This window comes from Choristoneura fumiferana, chromosome 16 (genome assembly GCF_025370935.1).
Source record: "Choristoneura fumiferana chromosome 16, NRCan_CFum_1, whole genome shotgun sequence".
Lineage (NCBI taxonomy): Eukaryota > Metazoa > Arthropoda > Insecta > Lepidoptera > Tortricidae > Choristoneura > Choristoneura fumiferana.
Genome location: NC_133487.1, coordinates 1,445,196 through 1,470,050, shown reverse-complemented (window position 1 = coordinate 1,470,050; position 24,855 = coordinate 1,445,196). Strand labels below are relative to the sequence as shown.

The window sequence follows — 24,855 nt, the reverse complement described above, 5'->3', positions numbered from 1 at the left end:
GATAATAATTGTCGGTTTTAGCTCACTTAGCGCTCTTATATTCTGACTGAATCTAAGTGCATTGGACCTTTCTATTACTGTGGATACTTTATAAGTTGGTTTCAATTTAGATTTCTTCCTAAGTATCCATCAACGAATGCATTCTAAAATACCGTTGCCATACGTAACACTTTTTATACATTTAACGATAGGTTCCCAAAACCCACCGAAACGTGGCTCACGTAACGTAGCGTAACGTCTACGAGATTTAACCATGCCCTACCCCAATTTAAGCAGACCGCACTGTGATAGAGCGTTGATAGCGATATCAACTAGACAATTTTCGGGTCAACGTATCCTTATCATTGTTTCTTTTTGTTTAACGTGACACCCTAAGAATAAACATTCTGTCACAAGTGATAAGTTATTAAGTAAACCTGGCTTGGTGTTTTGAAAGTGTAGGTATTGATATATTTAAAAGTTCATAACGCTGAGCTGCTGCTAAAAACAAACACGATTTAATGCAACTCAATACTTCTCAATACTTCTTACTCCCTTTGTTCATTGGCTGCTGCTAGCGGCAGTCATTCTTAATTTATCTATAGATACTTAGTTCCTAGCAGGAAAAAGATTTTGTCACTACTAAACTGAGCTTAAAAATCAAGTTTTAATTTTGTCCAGCGAGTAGCCATTAGTGGTAAATAGTCAAAATACCACAAACTGGACTTATCACGCTGAAACACACGAGTATTATTTACCTCGACGTTTCGACCACATTAAAGTGGCCGTGGTCAGAAGTTACTCGTGTGTTTTAGCATGATAAGTCCTGTTTTTGGTATTTTGACTATGAGTGAAAATCACGCAAGTTTAAAACGTTATACATTTAGTGGTAAAGTTGGGGGGGAGGAAATTGTGTATAGCTCATCTTTGCACTACGTATATTCTAGTGAAGTAATTCTACACACATCAATGTCAAAATTATACTAATGTTACATAACAACTCATACCGAAACATGCGAAATATACACACAATTTGCGTTGTCTCAAAAAACAATGTTTATTGTTATTTTTTTTTTTCAAAAAATAGGCCAATTAAGGACACCTTTTCAAAGATCTTCGTTTTAGTTGCGTTTTAAATTTTTTACCCTATTTAGAAGTTACCGGAATTATAGCTAACCATAGTTGCCATGGCGTTAAAAACTATGCGGTTAAAAATTATGCGGTTTAGTTATATATAACGCTTATTTTTATTTACGATGAAAGTCAAACAAAGGTCAAACATTATTTTGCAAATATACACACGATACGATCAATTAGTATTTTTTTACAATAATGTTATAAAACGATTTAATAAGCCTATTCCTCGAAATGGTTTTGGAATTAGACCAAATTGTAAAAAGTGATCAATGCCAATTAGGGAATTCGGGAACAAAAGCACAACCATCTCTTTTCATTATGTTCTGTGTTCTAAATCCTCGCCCTGTTAAGGCCTTTACATATCTCAACTTAGAAAGTTTACCAGCTCCTCTCTGTTTTCTGCTGTTTAGTTTAACTTCGTCTACACTCTCGTCTACTTCGCCCTCAATGCCCTGCCATCAATTGTTTTTAAGATCATAGATACGTGGAACCTACTTATAAACATTTGGTTAGACCGATGAGTCTTTTTGCTTTGTCTGCTTGGAGTCATCACCTGGATATTTCCTACAAAAACAATCCACTTGAATAGTTCCGTGTTAGAATAACTGATTCATTCCAAACAATCATTCATAAGGACAATGGTGGTTCTTTGATTTGTGGAAATAAACATAGATGTACTCCCTATTCATAAATTATTGCTATAGAATATTCTACATTCTAGACACACAGTTAAATCAAATGGAAATGGAATTCGAAATTCGAAGTTCGTGTCGTTCCATCCCTCTCACTCTCGTATTAATTAATATAAGCGTCAGCAGGACAGCATGATACGAAGTTTGAACTTCGTAATATAGAGCCTGATTTCAAAGGATTTTTTAAACTCATCAAATCGACGTTCTGCATAAAGAGATCGACTAGAAGATGCAAAATTGAAAATACAAACTGAAATATAGATGCACAGAAAAACCAGAAAAATAAGACCAGCACTGGGAATCGAACCCAAGTATTTAGGTTTTACGGGATGACCGTAAAAGTAAAAATTTGGAATTGAAATAAAAAATACAAAAAGATTCCAAAAAACCAATCTTAGAAGAAGCAACTCGAATAAAAATGAGATGATGAAATCCTCATTTAAAAACTATACAACTTTAACAACGGAGAGTGAGAGGGACGGTACGATACGAACTTCGATTTTCGTAGTAGCCCCCCAGGAAATAAGAAACCCGATGCGCAGGAGGGGTGACAGTTTAAAAATAATTCGACCCACTTAAAAGCGCGTTGTTTCAATTAATCTATACCCGTATTTAGTTTTGCCATGGTATTTTTAGGCTGAACGTCTTAACCATGTCATTCGTAGATGTAAATCGAGATTTATGAATTGAGCTTTGTAAAAAGTATATAATAATTAGAAAAAAAATATGCTTTAAAAATTCAAATCACTGTCATATTCGGAAAGTCTTTAATCAAGTTTTCAAGATATTAAAAGTACTTATTTTAATTTTCATAAGATTTCGCGCTGTCATCGTTCATCCACCATTACCTCTCATATTTCGTTTTCTAGAATTTTTTTACCGTAGGTACAACGGCAAAAACTACTAGACACTGGCAAAATTGTCCTCCAACGGACAGAGCCATATTTTTTTAAAGAAACATCAACAACAACAATTTTCATATAATACACAGCTCCCCTCTGAGTGTTCAATTTAAAACTTGTAATACTTATTGTTATGTCGTATTTTCAATTTAAAAGAGTTTACTTATCTAAAGCCTAACCTAACCTCGCCAAATTCACACAACAGGTAGGACCTATAGTAAATTCTTCCTGAGTTTCATGATACATATGTACTATTTCTTGTATTTATTGATTCTTGCACATTTATTTATATCACGAATATTGAAAACGGCTCACGTACGTAAAGGACGAACAGTCAATCTAGCCTGGTCTTATCTCTGGGAAAACTATTTCCAAGTTAAGTATATCCCAAACGAACTTATTCGTTATGCATTAGCACTAAAAAGTAATTCAACATCTCGATAACTGTAAACCTCATACCATGGGAGTTACTTACCGTCACGCAAGCCAACAGTGCATTAAAAACTTTATTACCAAAGCATTTGTATTCTTATTAATTGTTGCTTGGGAACCCGTGGGTGCACCCACGTCCTGTATTTTGATGATTCACTGAGAAATGATTTCTGTCTCGTCAGGGACCGTGCTTTAGTTCCTCTGGTGTCAGTTACTTCGATGGTTGGAGTTTTTATTGTATTGTAACGCCATGGGAGTTCTGGCATTAGAAATTAGAAGGTTTAAAGATGGATGCAGACCGGATAGCCAAGTTGGTAGGGCTCTGACGACGAAGCTAGAGGTCCCGGGTCGCATTGACACATTGACAATCTTGCATGGCGTTTAGTAGGTACGTGGCTGTAAAACGACAAAGTACGAAAGTATAATAGCCATTTTTGATGCTGATTGTACCTACTCAGGTTATTGAGAAAATTTGCCCGCGTGGGAATTAAGGCCCAAGCCTGAGAGGACATTATATAAGGTAACGGCGCCTATTACCGTGGTACTTAAGGAAGTTTTCAAATGAGTCCCAAAAATTAAGGGTATCAAAGCTCCTTAACAAACGAGAATATTTTTTTTATTTAAGAGCGTTTATTGAACTTTCAGTGTCTTAACTTTTTGGGCTCGTTTTAGGTATTAGTATTTGATAAAATAATTATTGAAATCAAAATACCCAAATCTTCTATTACCGTGGTAATGGACAGGCTGTGATTCCATTACCGCGAATTGAGCTTCTATTACTGAGGGTATAAAAAACGGCAATTTTCTACCATCGGTAAAAGGAAACTGACTCATGTTTTGGAACTTAATACCGAGGGATTAAAAAAAGGTAATGGCTTTGGTTCTGTATAATATATTGTACACCAAATATTTTTTGAGAAAATTTAAATAAAAAACTAAAGTATGATTCGAATAGTGTATCCAGCCCGGGTATGTATTATAATACCGATAAACGAAAGACCGAATTTCACAAGACCTATGGACGGAAGGCCGAATATTAAAACGTCGAATGGATATATGACCGAAAGTTTGAAATCCCGAAAGTACATTTGACCGGCCGCCTAAAACCCGAAGACTACAATCCCGAAGATCAAAATACCTACACTCGAAAGGTCGAAAACTCATAATGCCGAACAGTCATAATCACTACAAGTAAAATAAACTGCCGCTATACCAAAGACGAAACAAATATAGCAGGAAAAGATTTGTGCGAGCGAGCGAAGCGAGCGAGCAAGACGGTTCGGGGCAAAAGCGACTTGGATAGGTTAGGTTCAGAAGGCTAAGGCGGGAGCGAAGTGGAGCTTTGCTCCCGCCTTAGCCTTCGATGTTAGGTTTTTTTTATAGCAGGCAAGATACTTAACTGCCACTAAGAAAGTAGGTTATATAAGATTCAACAGCAAAGATCATTTGTGAAGCAATATTATTCGGGCTGCTATAAAAAAAACCTAACATCGAAGGCTAAGGCGGGAGCTACGCTCCGCTTCGCTCCCGCCTTAGCCTTCTGAACCTAACCTATCCAAGTCGCTTTTGCCCCGAACCGTCTTGCTCGCTCGCTTCGCTCGCTCGCACAAATCTTTTCCTGCTATATTTGTTTCGTCTTTGGTATAGCGGCAGTTTCGGTATTTTGATTTTCGATTATTTTACTTGTAGTGATTATGACTGTTCGGCATTATGAGTTTTCGACCTTTCGAGTGTAGGTATTTTGATCTTCGGGATTGTAGTCTTCGGGTTTTAGGCGGCCGGTCAAATGTACTTTCGGGATTTCAAACTTTCGGTCATATATCCATTCGACGTTTTAATATTCGGCCTTCCGTCCATAGGTCTTGTGAAATTCGGTCTTTCGTTTATCGGTATTATAATACATACCCGGGCTGGATACACTATTCGAATCATACTTTAGTTTTTTATTTAAATTTTCTCAAAAAATATTTGGTGTACAATATATTATACAGAACCAAAGCCATTACCTTTTTTTAATCCCTCGGTATTAAGTTCCAAAACATGTGTCGGGTTCCTTTTACCGAGGGTATAAAAAAACGGCAATTTTCTACCATCGGTAAAAGGAACCCGACACATGTTTTGGAACTTAATACCGAGGGATTAAAAAAAGGTAATGGCTTTGGTTCTGTATAATATATTGTACACCAAATATTTTTTGAGAAAATTTAAATAAAAAACTAAAGTATGATTCGAATAGTGTATCCAGCCCGGGTATGTATTATAATACCGATAAACGAAAGACCGAATTTCACAAGACCTATGGACGGAAGGCCGAATATTAAAACGTCGAATGGATATATGACCGAAAGTTTGAAATCCCGAAAGTACATTTGACCGGCCGCCTAAAACCCGAAGACTACAATCCCGAAGATCAAAATACCTACACTCGAAAGGTCGAAAACTCATAATGCCGAACAGTCATAATCACTACAAGTAAAATAATCGAAAATCAAAATACCGAAACTGCCGCTATACCAAAGACGAAACAAATATAGCAGGAAAAGATTTGTGCGAGCGAGCGAAGCGAGCGAGCAAGACGGTTCGGGGCAAAAGCGACTTGGATAGGTTAGGTTCAGAAGGCTAAGGCGGGAGCGAAGTGGAGCTTTGCTCCCGCCTTAGCCTTCGATGTTAGGTTTTTTTTATAGCAGGCAAGATACTTAACTGCCACTAAGAAAGTAGGTTATATAAGATTCAACAGCAAAGATCATTTGTGAAGCAATATTATTCGGGCTGCTATAAAAAAAACCTAACATCGAAGGCTAAGGCGGGAGCTACGCTCCGCTTCGCTCCCGCCTTAGCCTTCTGAACCTAACCTATCCAAGTCGCTTTTGCCCTGAACCGTCTTGCTCGCTCGCTTCGCTCGCTCGCACATATCAAACTTTTTTTTACTTTCGGTATTTTGTACTTTCGGTATTCTGAATTTCGATTTGTTAAGTGTCGATATTTCGACTGTAGGTAATATGATTTTTCGATATTATAATACATACCCCATTTTCGGGGATTTTGTACTTTCGGTCATTTAAAAATAGATATTTCGACCTTCGGTGTATCGGTTGTCGGTATTTTGTACATTCGGTATTCTGAATTTCGATGTGTTATGCGTCGACATTTCAACTGTAGGTATTATGATTTGTCGGTCTTATAATACATACCCATCCAGCCCATTGTATTTTATTATGCTTATGCCACCAGTTATAGTTTAATATATGCATGCTGAGTAAAAGTCACAACTTTATCAAAAAAATCTGCACTTACGGTACCCTAAATGTGAATTATTTTAACAGAAAAATAAAATGTCACTCGGTAATAGGGACTTCTTTAAGAACCTATTACCGACCCAAAGACAATTGAATGGGTCGGTAATAGATTCCCAAACATTCTATTACCGAGGGTTATGCGATCATACCATCGTTAATTGGCTTAATTTGGAGTATTGTAAAATCTAATTCCGACCTATAAAAACTATAGGATAGAGTTGTGTTTGAATTACAAATCAAATATACTTATTACATCCTTGGCATATAACCAAAATTACATAACTGGTAAGTAAATATAAAATTTCATCGCAATATTTAAACAACTTGGCAAAATAACGGTTTCTATAGAAACTACAAATTCAGTATTGAAGTTTTTGCTAAAAATTAAGAGTTTGTTAATACTTTTCATACCACGGAAATAGTTTTTTAAAAGCGTGAATAGATCAAGATTGGAATAACTGTAACAAATTATATAAACGATAATTTATACCAAAAATAAAGCTTGAAGAACCAAAACTACCACTTTAACTATTACCGTGATATACCACGGTATTACAATCAACAGTTAAAAATGGCGCCTATCGCCGCTGTATTTTATTTTCCATTTTAATCGTATTTCCGGGACAAAAAATATACAAAAAGTATTCAGAACTCGTACAAAGAACTATAAAAAGCCATTTAAAAACCATAACATTAGATCAATTGCCATACATGTGGGATCGTGCGAAGGAAAACAAACTTTAAAACACAAAGTAGAAAAGTTTATTAAAAAAAAACTAAATGGAATACGTTAATTGACAAAATAAAACAGAAAACACATGCAGCAACTAGGCTCACCCGATCGTAACTCCCACTCTTTTACTCATTCGCTCGTCTCATTCACTCCACATTAGTCTTCAGTCATTCGGTCGCTCGTTTACATCAAATCATTCAAACATTAATCCACCTTCATTCCCACATTCGGCCATCCTACACACATGACTGTCCCCAGGCATCCTTTAAACAAAACATCTTAAACATCTAAACATCTTAACCTAGGTACACCTTAATCCTAAAACATGTGTGCTATAAGCCATCATTATAACAAAACAACTGCACTTACAAAGTCTTACAAAATACTATAAAGGACCTAATTAACATCTTACTGTGACAAAAAAACTTTACTTATAAGTCTTATAAGGTATCATCTTTATTTAAAATAAAAGACAAACTAAACTTTGGGAAGAAACACTTAAGGGGGGAAAAATCAAACCAAAACCATCTTAAATTTAACACCATACCAGTAGGTGATCAATTTCATTACACCTCCTATACTAGCCTGACTCTTTAACTTTACGTGATCATGAAAATAGCTTTCCTCTCGCTTGCACAGCTGGCTGCTGTTCATGACAACAGGCTCATCATACAAAAAATCCTGGCCTAAAATAATATCGTACGGCTTCATGTCTTTAGGCACAAGATGTAGAACCACATCACAACACTTGTCGTCGATTGCAATGTTCGTCTTCACGTATCCCGGGCCCGGCGATACGACTTTCGATGCGCCGAGTCCCGTCAACGATAGTTCGCACTTTTTATGGCCCGGCGCGCCTAACAACTCGTAACTGTCCTCCGACACAAGGTTCACGTCACTACCGGAGTCTATCAACGCGTTAATGCTTCGACTACACAATAAAATCTTCTTTATTGGCTTCTGATCGATGTTTCTTGTTTGGTATGAGCTGTCACTGTCACTGTCGGTGACACTCCTGTGACGTTTGACGTTCGTCGCCGCCATGGCCGCCATCTTCAAATCGCTCCCGGTCGTTCCATTCGATGCACATTCGTCGTCCAACTCATTCGTTCGAACATCAACTCGCACGAATAAGTTCGTTCCATTCGATTCGTTCTCGTTCGAATTCGCCGATTGAATTCCGCCAGCGCCACCATTATGCTCGTCAGCTGATTCGTTCGATGTTTTTTCAAATATACTATGGTTTTCTTCCTCACAGCTGTAGCACGTCTTTACGGGCCGGTTTTTCGTCGTGTCATCGTGTTGTAACTGCATACTTGACATCTTACTCTTAATCATTTCGTAAATTCTTAGTTTGTCCTTCAAGTCACCGTAGGATGTCACTCCGTATAACACCGTCTTATTCGTCTCCGTATCTTCGATGCCGTCGACAATATACTTAATTGTCACATAGTCTGGCATTTTTCCTCTTTTGCCCAACTCGCGCATCGTAAGTAGGTAGTCAAGGCAACTCTCGTCTACCTTCTTTTTACGCGCCGCCATTAGCTCGTGTATCGCCTTTATGTCGATCGTGTCATGGAATTCTTCGCCTAGCGCGTACTTTAACTCGTCCCACGAAATATCGTCGCGTTTTCTTCGATGTCGTCGATAAATTTAGTAACGCTGTACATCTCATCTTGCGCACTAAATTTACTGACTAGGTCGTCAATGTACTGCAGGCTTTCACTACCGTCGTACGTCATCATCACGTCAGTTGCCCTTGCAGTCGTCGTCGTCGTCGTATTCGTCGTTTGGAGCTTGAGTCTCGGTGCCTCATCCACACCTCCACTCGGAGCCTCGCTAGCTGCCTCGTCGTAAATCCTATCTGTTTCCATCCCTCCGATGTGCCGTTTCTCGCCGCTCAGAAGCCACCGTCTTACTCCCGAAGCCAGCAGAAACTCGTCTTCGTCGTTATTTCGGTCGCCCGTCGTAAATGGCAACCGCCGTAACAAAAAATGTAACCGCCTCGTTACACCACGTAGCACACCAGTCCGTCGTCGTATCCACGATTTAATTTTTTCCTTCTGATCCCGGACGAGCCCCCAAAAATGTGGGATCGTGCGAAGGAAAACAAACTTTAAAACACAAAGTAGAAAAGTTTATTAAAAAAAAACTAAATGGAATACGTTAATTGACAAAATAAAACAGAAAACACATGCAGCAACTAGGCTCACCCGATCGTAACTCCCACTCTTTTACTCATTCGCTCGTCTCATTCACTCCACATTAGTCTTCAGTCATTCGGTCGCTCGTTTACATCAAATCATTCAAACATTAATCCACCTTCATTCCCACATACATATTTTGTAAAACACTAAATAAGATTCGAGTCTGCTTGTATGTGGTGTCACGAGTTAGTATGGCAAATCCTCTTCCGTCGGTGCCATTTCGGAAAATCACGAATTGCGAGATCTTTGATTCATTCACATACACTAGCGCTAATAGATCCGTGAGTCGACTAAATAAGCTTTTATCTTGTAAAATATATTTTTTCAGAAATCTATCGGTTTGATTATAAAATGCGTATTTTAAATTGCCGCGGTGATGGCCGTCGATTTCGATACCCCCGTTAATAGGCGCCGTTACCTTAGGCTGAAATGCAGAGGATGAACGCAAGATTGATAGTTGGAATTGTAATTTATTATAAATAAAAGAAATAATTAAAGATGGTCCTAACCGTCTAATATAAATTACCCACAGTACGTGCATTTAGCTTACATTCAGGGCTCTGATTACCCTGGATTCTGTAGATACGACTGTTTATAACTTATAACATACATTTTGACATACATACAATAAGATTGTTTTTTTGGAATCTTTTTGTATTTTTTGTTTCAATTCCAAATTTTTTGTTAGGTACTTTTACGGTCATCCCGTAAAACCTATATCGAAAATCCAACTGAAATATAGAAAAACCACAAAAATAAGACTAAAAAAAGAAAGAAAAAGAGAAAAAGTAGGTAACAAAAAATTTGGAATTGAAATAAAAAATACAAAAAGATTCCAAAAAAACAATCTTAATTTGATTGCTTAATAACGATATCTCTTGTCCGGGTGAGCGGTTAGTTCCGATGGAGTGCCGAAAAGTTTCTCGATGAGGGCTACGGCATAGATGTCGCTAGTGTCGCTGCTTAAGTGGCTAAATAAGAAACAACACAAGCTGAGATATGAGGTGCATAGGAGAAATTCGTGTCTGTATCGTTGTCCAGCGGTGGTGTAGCGGTATAGCACACGGCACGGAATGCCGAGGACCTGGGTTCGATTCCCAGCGCTGGTCTTATTTTTCTGGCTTTTCTGTGCATCTATATTTCAGTTTGTATTTTCGATATACATAGAATATTTGTACGGATCCCTGGGTACGTGAGTGCAACGTGCACTTAGCAGGTTTTTAACGACAATCTCTGCAATGAATATGTTTAATTTAACTATTATTAGCACTATTAGTTTAAACTTTTGCAGTGCCCGTACTGGGTTTGATTCTGTGTTGAATTACAAGACCAGTTGTTATGTTTATAGTCATGATGTTTGAAGTTTATTCTTTTAATAAGATATAAAACCTGCATTATTTTTAACCACAATATCAGAATCTACACTCCGCAAAAATACCTAGGAACATAATGCATTGAATAAGTAGGAACATACTACAAAAAACATGTTTTCACAGAGAGCAATTGGCAAAACAGTCGCGTATTAAAAATGATCGCGTATTAGTCATATTTTTTATATTAGCGATTATGTTATATGAAACTGAATTATCCAGTACGAAATCCCAATGTCTAATCCTATAAAAATATACTTAAGGTCAGTTCTTGAGTTTTAATTGTGATAATAACAACGAATGGCCAAAGGGTTCCGTTCCGTACCGATTATATAAGGACATGTATAAAGGATTCGCTGTCTGTCTGTCCGTCAGTCTTCGAAACGTACAAAATAGATTCCTGAAAATTTTACTAACTTGTGTTAACTACTTATTATAATAATACACAGTGAAATTTTTCTCATAGCCATACGATACAATCAAAATCAACAAAAACTTATAACACCCCTCTTTTTGCGTCGGGGGTTAAAAAAAAGTTACTGATCATGCTACTAAAATCTTGCTTTTTCAGTGTTTTTGTTCTTATTTTTTTATTCGACTGTATGGCAAAAGAGCAAGTGGGTCTCCTGATGGTAAGAGATCACCACCGCCCATAAACATCTGCAACACAAGGGGTATTGCAGATGCGTTGCCAACCTAGAGGCCTAAGATGGGATACCTCAAGTGCCAGTAATTTCACCGGCTGTCTTACTCTCCATGCCGAAACACAACAGTGCAAGCGCTGCTACTTCACGGCAGGATTAGCGAGCATGATGGTGGTAGTAATCCGGGCGGACCTTGCACAAGGTCCTACGACCTGTTCGATGAAACAATTTATTTTCAGGTTTTTCCGAACCGGTGGTAGATTTTTTTTGCCATTCATAAGTGCTTGTTATAGCCTAAATTGAATAAAAATATTTTGACTGATTTTTCCAAAATTTACTTAGGTCATTCGATAGCATCGATGATTTCGTTATTGCCTTGTTCAGTAGATGTAGATAGGTACCTACCTATTTTCAGGATGAAATACCTATAGGTCTAGCCGTCTACACAAGTAAAGTTATATCATTATGAGCTCTTACTTAAAGGCACGTAGGCACCTAGAACGTACACTAATCGCAATATGTAGATATTAGACTGTGCTAGTAATAAGTCATAACCATTGAGGTTTTAATGTCTTGTTGCTAAGGGACGCATTCCAGAAAAAGAATAAAATTGTGCCATTCAGCCTGACACTGGCCGCAAGAAATGAAATTAAAGAAAAGCAGACGAGTAGATTTTGTTGAATTGATGACCTGTCAATGTCAGACTATCTGTCTACTTAAAAACGAGCGGGGCGCACGTGTTCTTCAACAATTATTAACACAAAGAACTACCCTAATTGGAGAGGCGCCTTGGAATTAAATTAGCAGAAACGAACTTGAAAACGCATGCGCATAAACTATAGCAGCAAGCACTGGAATTTGTGTTCTACAAACATGGGTATAGGTTAGAATTTTAAATTTGTAACGATCGCTATCCAAGATGGAGTCCGGGCGCAGCTTTTTCGTTCCTTTTTCAAATTGGAATAGTCGGCCGCTTGGAAACGCCGCAGTTGCTGGCTAGGGGTGGAACGGAGCGCGCGCGCCGACCCGCTCGCAGGCACTTTAAAACCTGTGTTCTAACTAGTTTGTGCTTTGTCGCGTTGGGTAGCTTGCTTTTTTGTTATCAAGAATGATAGTGTCTGCGGTGCAGCGCAGTCAACCGTGCGGTGGAAACGCGGGGGCGTTTTTCAAAACGGAAGGCATGGTAATTTGCTGTTTGAGTTATGTGCGAAAAAGCGGTTTGACGTGTCCGTGATTGGCAAAGTGCCTTCCAGCCGGAGCGTGTTTTTTTTTTAAGAAAGCGGGTACTCTTTTAGTTAGTTTTAGTTGATTTTTTAAATAGCGGTGTGAGAAATTTCAAGGTGTAGCGTTTAAAACATACTTAGCACAGTTTTAAAATTGGAATATAATCGGGTAATAGTTATATTTTACCAATGGAGCTGTTTTTCTCTGAAAAAGTGAACAAAGCTGAGTGCTTGAAAATGTTATAAAAATTATGCAGTGTTTTTTTTATTTTCAGGGATATCAGACCCAACGATAGGCAGTTTCAGACACGGTATTTAAGTAATCATGGTACGTATTAATTTACTATATTTTCTAGTCTTGAAGTTGTTCTGAATAATGTATTTAATCAGTAATTATAAAAATTAGTACCTATAAACTATATAGGTATACTTAGATCTTTGCCTAGTTCACTTTAGCTCTCATCGATATTGTAGGTAATTGAACATGAGTTTTAGTTTTGTTACATAAGAGTTGAAAGCCGTGGTGGCCGAGTGGTTTGACCTATGGCTTCCCAAGCAGAGGATCGTGGGTTCAAACCCCGGCTCGCACTTCTGAGTTTTTCGAAATTCATGTGCGAAATTACATTTGAAATTTACCATGAGCTTTACGGTGAAGGAACACATTGTGAGGAAACCTGCACAACCTGCTAAGTAATTCAATGGTGTGTGTGAAGTTCCTAATCCACACTGGGCCCGCGTGGGAACTACGGCCCAAGCACTCTCATTCTGAGAGGAGCCCTGTGCACAGCAGTGGGACGTATAATAGGCTGGGATGGGATAATGACACGAGTTTTGTCTGTTTATCAGGGTACCTCTTACCAAGAGGCTTCATTTTCTTGGTATTTTTTTAATTTCACAGGCTTATAGACATTTTTATTCTTTTTAGTTTTTTTAAAGCAGTAGTTTTTGGTTTTTTACTGAACTATTTGTTTTTAAAACATTGTACGGAGGTGCGGAACCCTTCATGCGCGAGTCGCTCGCACTCGCACTTGACCGATTTTTATTTTATACTTTTGATATTTCTTATTATAAGTGCTAGGTACAGTCGAGTTCATAAACTTGTGAGCAAAAATTTTATCAAAAATATCTGAACACGACTCTATTGTTAACAGCGTAAAAGCGTGTTCAGATATATTTGATAAAATGTTTGCTCACAAGTTTATTACACTCAAAAAACATAACCTTTGGGGCAGTCGGGTATTTAGGAACCCCTGGTCCAATAGGTTCATAAATCCGTTCTATAGCAATAATCGCAAGCCGCCAGACAAAACAATATGTCGAGGTCGTCTGCGGTATCAAAGCTTGAATTAATGTTATCAGTAACGGCTTTAGGGTAGGGCACGGTTGGGTTACCGCCCAGGGCGCCGATCTTAAAGGGGCGCCAGAAGCCATACCTACCTTCTAGGGAATTCCAAAAAGTTGGGGGGGGGGATCTCGCCCAGGGCGCTGGAAGTGCTAAAACCGGCACTGAATCTTAAGTATACCTATTAAAAGACTACCTAGGGTAAATTACTAATACTGTGATTGTAACGAAGAATGCAGAGGAGCTAACTACGAAATTCGGTAATCGAAGTTCGTTTCGTACCGTCCCGTCACTCTCGTATTAAATGATTTAGTGTCAGCGCGACGGCACGACAGGAACTTCGATAGACTGTAGTAGCCCTACAGCAGGGTTTCTCAAACTTATGGCTCCACGTACCCCTGTTAAAGTTTCTAGACGACAGCGAACCCCTACCTGCCCCAAAACTGAAACACACAACAAACAAACAACAACAAATAACAAACAAATAAGTAACAAATTTGGAGTTGAAATGAAAAATACAAAAAGACTCCAAAAACCAATCTTTATCAACTTGCCAGTCTTGCAGCCACCATCGCGTAAACCTTGTCGCGAACCCCCTACCGTCGAATAGCGAACCCCTACCCCACTTTGAGAAACCCTGCCCTACAGTAGTTAATCGTGAAATGGCGATTTCGAGAAACTGCGTTTTGTTTTCGGATCGACAAAGTTTTCATGTCGCCCAGGTACTGTTATTTAATACGAGAGTGATAGGGACGGTACGATACGAACTTCGATTTAGAAATTTCGTAGTAGCCCCCCAGGATAGAGATGAGACATATTTACAATACAATACAATACAATGACTCTTTATTGTACACCAGAAATAGTGAGCGATGCAGAAAACAGGTTCACAGAGTGAAAATTACAAGGTAAGCAATAGGCGGTCTTATCGCTTAAGAGCGATCCAGAGGCGGCCTTAGGGGGTGGCGAACAGGGCAATCGCCCGGGCCCTCGCTCTTGCAGGGGCCTCGCGCAACAACCCAAGCAAATTTAAAAAATATAGATTTTTTAACTATATTTTCGCATCACATAGTTTTCACGAAGAACAAAGGGCCTCGCAAAGACCTGCCGCCCTGAGCCTAGCAATGGGTAAGGCCGCCGCTGGAGCGATCTCTTCCAGGCAACCTAACCTAATTTAGGTACTGGTCTGTGCCCAGCAGTGGGACGTATAGGCTGGGATGATGGTGATAGGTTTTTCCACTTCAGGGATTTATTACGAAATATTAAGTACTATGAAAGTATGTACTACAATTAATATTAAATTTGACTAATTACTAATTCCAGGTTGATCTCCAACATCAGTACCCTGCAACTTCAGTAATAACATGGCTCTAAGCTTGAAACAGGAACACAATCGGAAGATTCTAGAAGGCAGCGGCAGAATCTAGACGGCGGAATATTCATTGCGCGAAAATACAAATCGAAAATACAAACTGAGACATGGATGCACAGAAAAACCAGAAAAAGAGACCAGCGCTGGGAATCGAACCCAGGTCCTCAGCAATCCGTGCTGCGTGCTATAACCCCTACACCACCGCTGGATACCCGTAAAAGTAACAAAATTTGGAGTTGAAATAAAAAATACAAAAAGACTCCAAAAAACAATCATAATTCATTGCGCGGCCGAGACGCCCGCCGCTCGGTGGTTACGTACTACCTCGCAGCACACCTCACGCAACGAACAGAGATAAACGCTTGCTACATCACTGGTCGCTTCTAGTTGCGGCAGGTACGTTTACGACGCAAAGTATAACTATAGGTAGTGCCACGAGAGTTGAAGTGAGTGACACACAGCAACAAAAAGAACTGATAGCACAAAAAAAAAATCCTGCTGTCATTACACGACATGTACCACGAAGGCTACTACGAAATCCTAAAATCGAGGTCGTCTCGTTCCGTCCCTCTGACGCTCATATCTAATACGAGAGTGAGAGGGACGGTACGATACGAACTTCGATTTTCGGAGTAGGCCCTCTGGTGGCACTACCTATAAAAATGCATACAAGTGGAAAACAAGAACCGGAAAAGTGCAAATCACCCCGCAGGGGTGTAATCTTCGGTCGTCGGACGTGTCTGGGCTTGGTAACTCCACCACCGTTGGCGCTGTCCATTCGCCAACGGAGGCAGAGTTCCCGCTCTTAGGCGCTCTGTTCTGCAATGATGGAAGATCGAAGAGGGAACCGGCATTTTGCTTCATGCACCTGAATTTACATTTGCTTTGTTACATGTTTTTGTATTCATAGTATCGTTGTACTGCATAAACTAGTTTGCTAGTGTTGTTCGGATCGGATTTCGCAATAAAAGATCGGTTTTCTTTTTCTTTCTCGTTTCAATCTTGAAGGAAACGAAAACCGACGAGCCCCGAGCGAGATTGACATTCTGGTTGTACCTACTGTACTTTTATTTCAATGCATTTTGTGTGTTAACTTTAAAGGTCACAGCTCATTAGATCCACCCGGCACCCGATCAGCACTACCTCGCCGCGAGTGGTTAGTATTCTTTATATGGATTTGTATGGGCATACGCTCACTACATCAACTCCGTGCCGTCACCGCATCGCCTCGCTTGCGAGGTATACACGCGCGGACGACGAGTGCACCACTCGATGATAGCTCGTTGCTCCTTCGCTTGCCTCGCGTGAACCGCGCGCGGTCGGCGCGGAGCTCCCCACCCTCATTTCATAATAGACTACTCGGAAATTCGTGGACCACGCGAAGTCCACTCGTTGTTAACGTGGCGTCCACCCGTGGACCACTGTCGACAACGAGTGGACACCGAAAGTCGAGGCGGTGCTGGTCGGGTGCCGGGTGGCTCTAATGAGCTGTGTCCTGGAAAACTTTTGAAAGTTTAGGTATTTAAACATGCGGCTCTGGGCTTTACATCATACCAGCAATCTGTTCTCCGTGCTTAAAAGACGTGCTCGTTGCCACGTCAACGAGCTAATCCGCTTGGCTATGCCGGTCACCCTCCTTCTTCTAAGTATCCCGTCATTTCCCGAGCTACCACACCACGTTTCGGATTCATGATTGGGATGTCATCACTGGCTACACACACTGGTCTTTCGTCTTAAGACACTGTGGAACTTTATGTACAGTCAAGTGCAAAAATAAGTATCTATTCGAACCACTCAAAAATATGTTACTACGGCCTTATTGCGTGGGAATAAGAGACTGTGGTACATATTGTTACACTTGAAAATAAGTGGTCTACCAATTTTTAAACAAGTTCCTATCAAATGAATATGTCGCTAAAGTTGAACTTTCAAGTTGAGAGACACGTCTATTGGCATTATTGTTTTATGTCATGCCAACGATTAACGATAAAAGATAGGGTGTTAGACCACATAATTTGGCTGATGGTACAACCTACCTAACTGCCTTAAAAAAACAGCAGGTTCTCAGTTCACCGGGAATCTTTTTATAAAAACCTGTATTCCCCGATTACTCGAAGACGACCGGTTTTATAAATTCGTGAAAGCCTTGTGTCGCCATCTATCCAACAATTTTGAACCTAATCTAAATTTTTATATAACTCGAACTCAAATAAAACTCAATAAATACTAACAAATCTTTAATTTAATAACATCTAACCAAATAAAAAAAGGGAAGTGTCACAAATACAAAAGGGATCATTAAGGCGTCCTTAAACTAAGACTACCGCTACAGCACGAGCACAGGCGTCAACCAATCAATTAAACCTCAAATATACGTCAGATGACAGCTGTCATATTTTTTTAAAGTTATGTCAAATGCGAGAAACTTGAGGGATCTGCATTTTAACGCATTCGCCTTGAAAGTATTATAAAGGTGCTGATACACATGAGCATGCGCTTGTAACAGAATATCGAGCATTCACCGTTTTAACCTTTTAACCGCCAATACGTACCTACACCGAAACTATATGACATTTTGTCTTAATTATAAGACTGCGGCGAAATGAGCTGGTTATTTTTTGTCTTATAATTCAGACAATGGCGGTTAAAGGGTTAAAGCCGAACAGAACAACGAACAGCGCCAAGCATAGAGTCAAACATTGCTACGAACACACGACCATTCTAGCTACGGAAAGGAAAAAGATTGAAGTGAAAGAACGACGGTAAGTCGTTTCGCCTGAATGCTCGCTAAAACGACAAAATCACACCGCCGGCGGGCGCGGGTCGGGTCGTGCATCCATATACCGCCATGTAAATAGGCACGTCGCGGGCCCGCGCACGACCCGCATCCGTCGTCAGTGTGTGTTGGGCTTTACCTGTAACGTAAAGCCAAGTTTAGACTGGCAAGAAAAATCGTGCAAGTTGCATTACAATGCAGCGCTCGATTGACCACCGCAAACTCGGTGGCTTACGGCCTCGCAATGTAATGCAACTTGCACGACTTTTCTTGAAAGTTTAAAGCGGGCTTAACATTCGCTGGAATGCTCATTACAAGTGAACGCTCAAGTTTATCAGCACCTTTACTGACTTTCACCCATGACTTTGAACGCTACTGTGAGTTCATATAACATTCCTGGTAGCGCCGGCACCCTTGATCAAGGTAGAGCGAGGTCTACACCGCTTTCGCGCCTCTCAAAAGGCGCCATTATGATTTAATTTTGCATTGGAAACTGGAAAATGGCACCCCTTGTCATCTGGCGTGAAGACCACTCCTCTTGCTCTGCCCCAGCGCCGGCGCTGATTGCTGGATTACTATGAGTCAGCATGAACGCTAAGGGTTGCTACATACAAGCGAGTCATCGTTGTCGGCTCGGCAGTATTGAGGCACTACAAAGCCGACCGAAGCAATACTGTACTTCGGCTTATGCGGCCTAGGGCGTCTTGTAGGCTTTTTTAAATCTCGATTTAAGGCTTAAGCCTTAGAGAGGTTAACCTCCTAACGCCCAGAGTCCTTTATAAAAGACTTACTTTAATTTGAACTTCAAACTCTATCATAAATGACATAAAGTTTGATGTTCATGCCTTGGGCGTTAGGAGGTTAACTAACAGTTCTTGTATGGATCTGGCAGGACTTAAGACCACTTAAACCTAGATTAAAAAGCCTGGACGTGTATGTGTGGTAAAGTCGATCGCCTTTTTCTCCGAACATTAATCTACATAATATTAGATTTTATCGCCCGGCTGTGCTGATTTATGCCGGCTCGCTTGAGTGTATAGCAACCCTATAGGTTGTTTTAGCGGCGAGACGCGGTGAGACGAGGCGGGACGAGAATAGAAATCGCGCCAACCCATTTCACTTCACAACATAAGTCCAAATTTCCTTTACCTCACACTTTACATAGCTCCTTCCGTCTGGAGTATCGTGCCGGTCAAATTAAACTTATATTATATAACTAGAAAATTTCAATACCTTTTAACCCTTTCAGACCCGGCCAATACAATTGTGCGGGTCATAAGGTTGAACTTTTTTCGACTTCTAAGCGCTAGGAGCGAACGGGCTCAACGTCGCATGATTGTGCGAGTTTCGGATCACACCCCCCAACCAAAATTTCGTGCCTTTGGGAGTCGGCGTACAAGTGCGAACTTGCTGAGTTCAGTGTACGGTCATGCTCCTGACTTTTACGAAGGTAAGTAAATTAAATATGTTTTTTTCTTCCGGAGCGTACGTTATTTGTTATTGGGTAAGAAAACTAGTGTTTTCTGTACGTGTTTGTGCTCATTTGGATACCATTGGCTTATTTATTGCCGCTGACATGATGCAATGAACTTTTATGACACAATTGTGAGGGTAAGGGCCAAACTGTATTATGAATCACCAGACTGTTTTTTGGATTTTCAGTGTTTAATCACAATAAACAGGACTTTGAATGATGCTGATATCACGGGCCTCCGCAATGGTTCTAGTGATGATAGCAGTGAGGACGAGCAAGACGTTTTATTACCCCCAAACAAAGAAATGTCCTCCTCATCATCGTCAGATGCAGCGGAAGCAGGCAGTAGTAGCAAAAAGGATAATGCACCCCTGAGTTCTTTAAGATGGAACAAGAGAAGATTCAACAGTAACTCCGTTCCAGAAGATACTCATTGTTTAATTGCACCCGTGAAATCGCCAGCAGAGTACTTTGAAGGCATATTTTACCCCTGAACTTTTGAAAGAATTTGTGATGGCTACAATAAAAAAGTTGATTATTGCAATAAATAACTTTAGTTTGATAATGTTTTCTTTGGTTTTATTCCTTTTTAATTCGCTAATTTACGCAAAGGATGGCTCCAGTCGAAACAATTGTGACACTTACAATTGTAACATAGGGGCCAAGTTAACACAATTGTGAGAGAGTCACAATTGTGCGGTTTGGCTGATGGGCCCCATAGCACACGATCGTGGGTGTCACAAAAGTGTCAGTAAGAATAGAGGCCCGTTATGATACAATTGTTGGCGAAAAATTTTTCCACGATGGAGCCGGAAAATCCGGAAAATGACCCCGGATTCATCATCTACGCCCCAATTTTACTCAAAGTCATTCTTTTTTTGTATGCAAATTGTACTAGTTTAAGTGCCGGTCTGAAAGGGATATACAAGTTTTACCAGAGTACATGTTTAATCAAAACAAATAAGTAAATTATAAGTAATTTATTAATTTATTAACAAACTAGCTTTAACCCGCGGCTTCGCACGCGTAAACTATTCGGTGTGGTAGCTGCAATTGAAATTTTCGGGATTTTACAAAATTCCCCTGGAAATTTCCAATATTTATATCGTGGTCTTCATTGAGGTTGTGTTGTGAATAACTGTACAAAATTCAAGACTCTAAACCCAGTGCTGAAGTTTCAAAATTTTTCCCCATCCAAATTCAAATGCAAAATTCAAATTCAAATTATTTACTCAGTAAATAGGCCGCAATGGGCACTTTTACACGTCATTTTTTATACTACCAGCGCTTTCGGAAAGACCATCATTGCCAAAAGAATGCGCCGCAAGAAACTTGGCAGAAAGTCATTTTTTCAAAATAAAATAATTACAAATAAAATACTTAAAAACTACAGTATACCTGAGCACTACCTGTCATCTTGCGTATGAATGTTATAGTTAGCTTATTTATGTGTTGTTATGGTATCTATCTACCTATCTATCTGTTTAGATTTGTTGTGTATGTGTATTGTATGTGTTAGTTTTATGTATTCTTGATACAGCTCTAATCTACTGTAAATTGCACCACCTGCTAAAATGTATTCCTTATTTCTGTCCATTGTAAAGGTTGCCTGGAAGAGATCGCTCTGAAGCGATAAGGCCGCCTATTGCTTACCTTAGAAAATCTCTATGTATATACTTGTGTTTTCTGTACTGTTTACTGTATTGGTGTGCAATAAAGAGTTATTGTATTGTATTGTATACAATTAAAGAAAAAAATACGAAATAATAATAATAATAATACAGGGATGTATGGGGTCCCTTAGTTACAAAACTATACCGTGGGAATATCGGGATAAAAAGTAGCGTACTTATGTGTTATTCCAGACATACGGCTACCTACATCCAAATTTCATGCCTCTAAGCCTAGCGGTTGTTATTTCGACATTTTATTCCTAGGTATCCCGAGGTAATATCGGGTCAAAAAGTCGTCTTTGTGTTTTTCTAGACATCCAGCTTCCTACATACCAAATTTCATGACTCTAAGCTCAGCGGTTAATATTTCAAGATTTTATCCCTATCCCGTGGGAATATCGGGCTAAAAATAGATAATGTGTTATTCCAGAGGTCCAGCTACCTACATACCAAATTTCATGGCTCTAAGCCCAGTGGTGGTTATTTCGAGATTTTATCCCTAGGTATCCCGTGGGAATATCGGGTCAAAAATTCGCTTATGTGTTATTCCAGACGTCTAGCTACCTACATACCAAATTTCATGACTCTAAGCCCAGCGGTTATTATTTCAAGATTTTATCCCTATCCCGTGGGAATATCGGGGTAAGAAATAGCTTATGTGTTATTCAAGAGGTCCAGCTACCTACATACCAAAATTCACGGCTCTAAACCCAGAGGTTCTTATTTCGAGATTTTATTCCTAGGTATCCCGTGGGAATATCGAGTCAAAAAGTCACTTACGTGTTATTCCAGACGTCCAGTTACCTACATACTAAATTTCATGAATCTAAGCCCAGCGGTTATTATTTCAAGATTATATCCCTATCCCGGGGGAATATCGAGATAAAAAGTAGCCTATGTGTTATTCCAGAGGTCCAGCTACCTACATACTAAATTTCATTGCTCTAAGCCCTGCGGTTGTTATTTCGAGATTTTATCCCTAAGTATCCCTTGGGAATATCGGGTCAAAAAGTCGCTTATGTGTTATTTCAGACGTCTAGCTACCTACATACCAAATTTCATGACTCTAAGCCCAGCGGTTATTATTTCAAGATTTTATCCCTATCCCGTGGGAATATCGGGATAAAAATTAGCCTGTGTGTTATTCCAGAGGTCCAGCTACCTACATACCAAAACTCATGGCTCTAAACCCAGTGGTTGTTATTTAGAGATTTTATCCCTAGGTATCCCGTGGGAATATCGAGTCAAAAAGTCCCTTACGTGTTATTCCAGACGTCTAGTTATCTACATACCAAATTTCATGACTCTAAGCCCAGCGGTTATTATTTCAAGATTTTATCCCTATCCCGTGGGAATATCGGGATAAAAAGTAGGCTATGTTTTATTCCATAATTTCCAGCTATTTACACACCTACCAAATCTCAGAGCTCTAAGCCCAGCGGTTATTAGTTCAAGATTTTATCCCTATCCCGTGGGATAAAAAGTAGCCTATGTGTTATTTCAAACGTCCAGCTACCTACTTATCAAATTTCATGACTCTAAGCCCAACGGTTGTTATTTCGAGATTTTATCCCTATCCCGTGGGAATATCGGAATAAAAAGTAGCCTATGTTTTATTCCAGATGTTCAGCTATCTACATACCAAATTTCATCCAAATCCGTCCAGCCGTTTCAGCGTGAAAGAGTAACAAACATACTCACTCACTCACTCACTCACTCACTCACTCACAAACTTTCGCATTTATAATATTAGTAGGATAACACTGTCAATATTCTTATGAGCAGCCATCTCTTTCTAACTACTCGAGATTGTTTAATAATTAATGATTAGTCTAGATTTAAATTGAAACAAAGACTCGTTGAGTATTATTATTCTGGTTTTTGATTTGTTAGAATGTTGATATTATATATGCTGTATAATATAGCAACCAATCCGCGTACAGTTCCATTACCAAAATGCGTTAGCTATAAGTAGCTAGTAAAGATCATTAAATACTTTTGTCATAGTAAGCAGAGGGTGTCCCATAGCTATACCACATGGAGGGAAAATAGCACACAAAAGTAAGAAGTAGCAGAAAGAAAGTAGACTGAAAAATTATACTGAAAGAAAACTTCATTTTGATTTTAGAAACAGTTAAAACTGCATTTTTTTTTTTTTTATATAAAACTGTCTGAATCGGCAATCGAACACGCCAACTTACAGTAAGTTGGTGCAAATTCTTGTAGTTTTTGATTACATTTAACAAGGATAACCACTTTCCCTGATGAACCCCATATGACTGTAGCTTATTATCTCTTTCTATCTTTAGTGTTCCTATGTGTGCGAAAAAAGGAAAACTAGCGTGACACTATCTATCTACACTAATCAAATAAAAGAGGTAAACCTTTCCCTTGTTGAGTTTGTTTGCAAGTTCGTGGAGCTAGAACAACAGAATCGACTTTAAAAAATAGTCCACTTCTTTAAAGCTACACTATCCCAGATTTAAACAGGCTACTTTTAACACGGAAAAAATGCAAAGCCCCTTGCGAGATTTAGACTAAGTCGCGAGCGAAACTAGTATCAAATATACTGCCCTCATAAGGCACTTGTCTCACCGCCAGCGAGGAAACGATTGGCTATCGACTATTTTCTCGCTCAAAAAACGAACAAAAGATATAAGATCCTGTGTGAGTAAAAGATACACATATATTAATAGTTGATCGCTGGCTGTTCACACTGTCGGCGAGAACTCGCTCTTACATATTTTGTCGCAGCGACAAGAGCTATAAAACTCGCTGAGCTATAGATACTCGCTCAGCGATGTCAGCTTGGCGGCCGCCCCGCACGAGCGAGTCGAGTGGAGCGAGTAATCGCCCGTAGCACACGAACACTCGCTTACAGCCGAGCGACAAAACTACACTCGCTTCTCGCTGCTCGCCCACTCGTTTCTAGTTACTCGCTCATCGTCGGCGGTGGGACAAGTGCCTAAAGCAAAAGACGGTTCCAAAGAAGCTACACTATGTATTAATTAATAACTCGTATTTTTTTTAGATACCCCCTTTGCCTTTAAGAGGGTAGTAAATTGATCAATTAAAGATGTTATATTTCATCCCAGACGGCTTAATGTGGAATTCCGAGCATAGTGGCTCAGACGCCGATGACGCCAGGTCAACGATGCTGCGACGGCGATAGGAGGTTCTACATAAAATGTCAGCGTGTAACATAGCTATATTGACGCAGCGTCACTAACGTTGAACTGCTGTGCTCGTACAGATGACGGTAAACTTTAACCCCCTTATTCATAAAACTTAACAAGCCTATGTTAACTAACAAATGCTTTGTCCCTTTCTAACAAATACAAATGTCGAAGTGACAGATAAGGACAAACGAATTTTAGCGGCATTTTAACTAAAATAGGTTTGATTGTCTTTTATGAATAAGGGGGTTAGAGTTTGTTCTTTTAAAAACGAATTTACCATTTTGGTAACAAGATTTATTCGCTAATGCCACCACGTAACTTAGTGCAGAACAATGTACACACACTTGACTAAAAAGATATCGATACGGCCAAAGTTACAAAAATATGTATACACGATCTTAATGTTAAATTAACAAGTCGTGTA

General features: G+C 39.5%; 1 long non-coding RNA gene across 1 annotated transcript; it reads right to left on the bottom strand.

Moving 5' to 3' along the window:
* Positions 1-17,553: 17,553 nt before the first annotated feature.
* LOC141436369 (uncharacterized) lies at positions 17,554-21,649 on the bottom strand. The gene is made up of 2 exons (XR_012452302.1): positions 21,322-21,649; positions 17,554-20,977 (listed from the first exon to the last, which is right to left on the bottom strand). It is a non-coding gene; the product is annotated as an uncharacterized lncRNA (long non-coding RNA).
* Between the last annotated feature and the right edge of the window lie 3,206 nt (positions 21,650-24,855).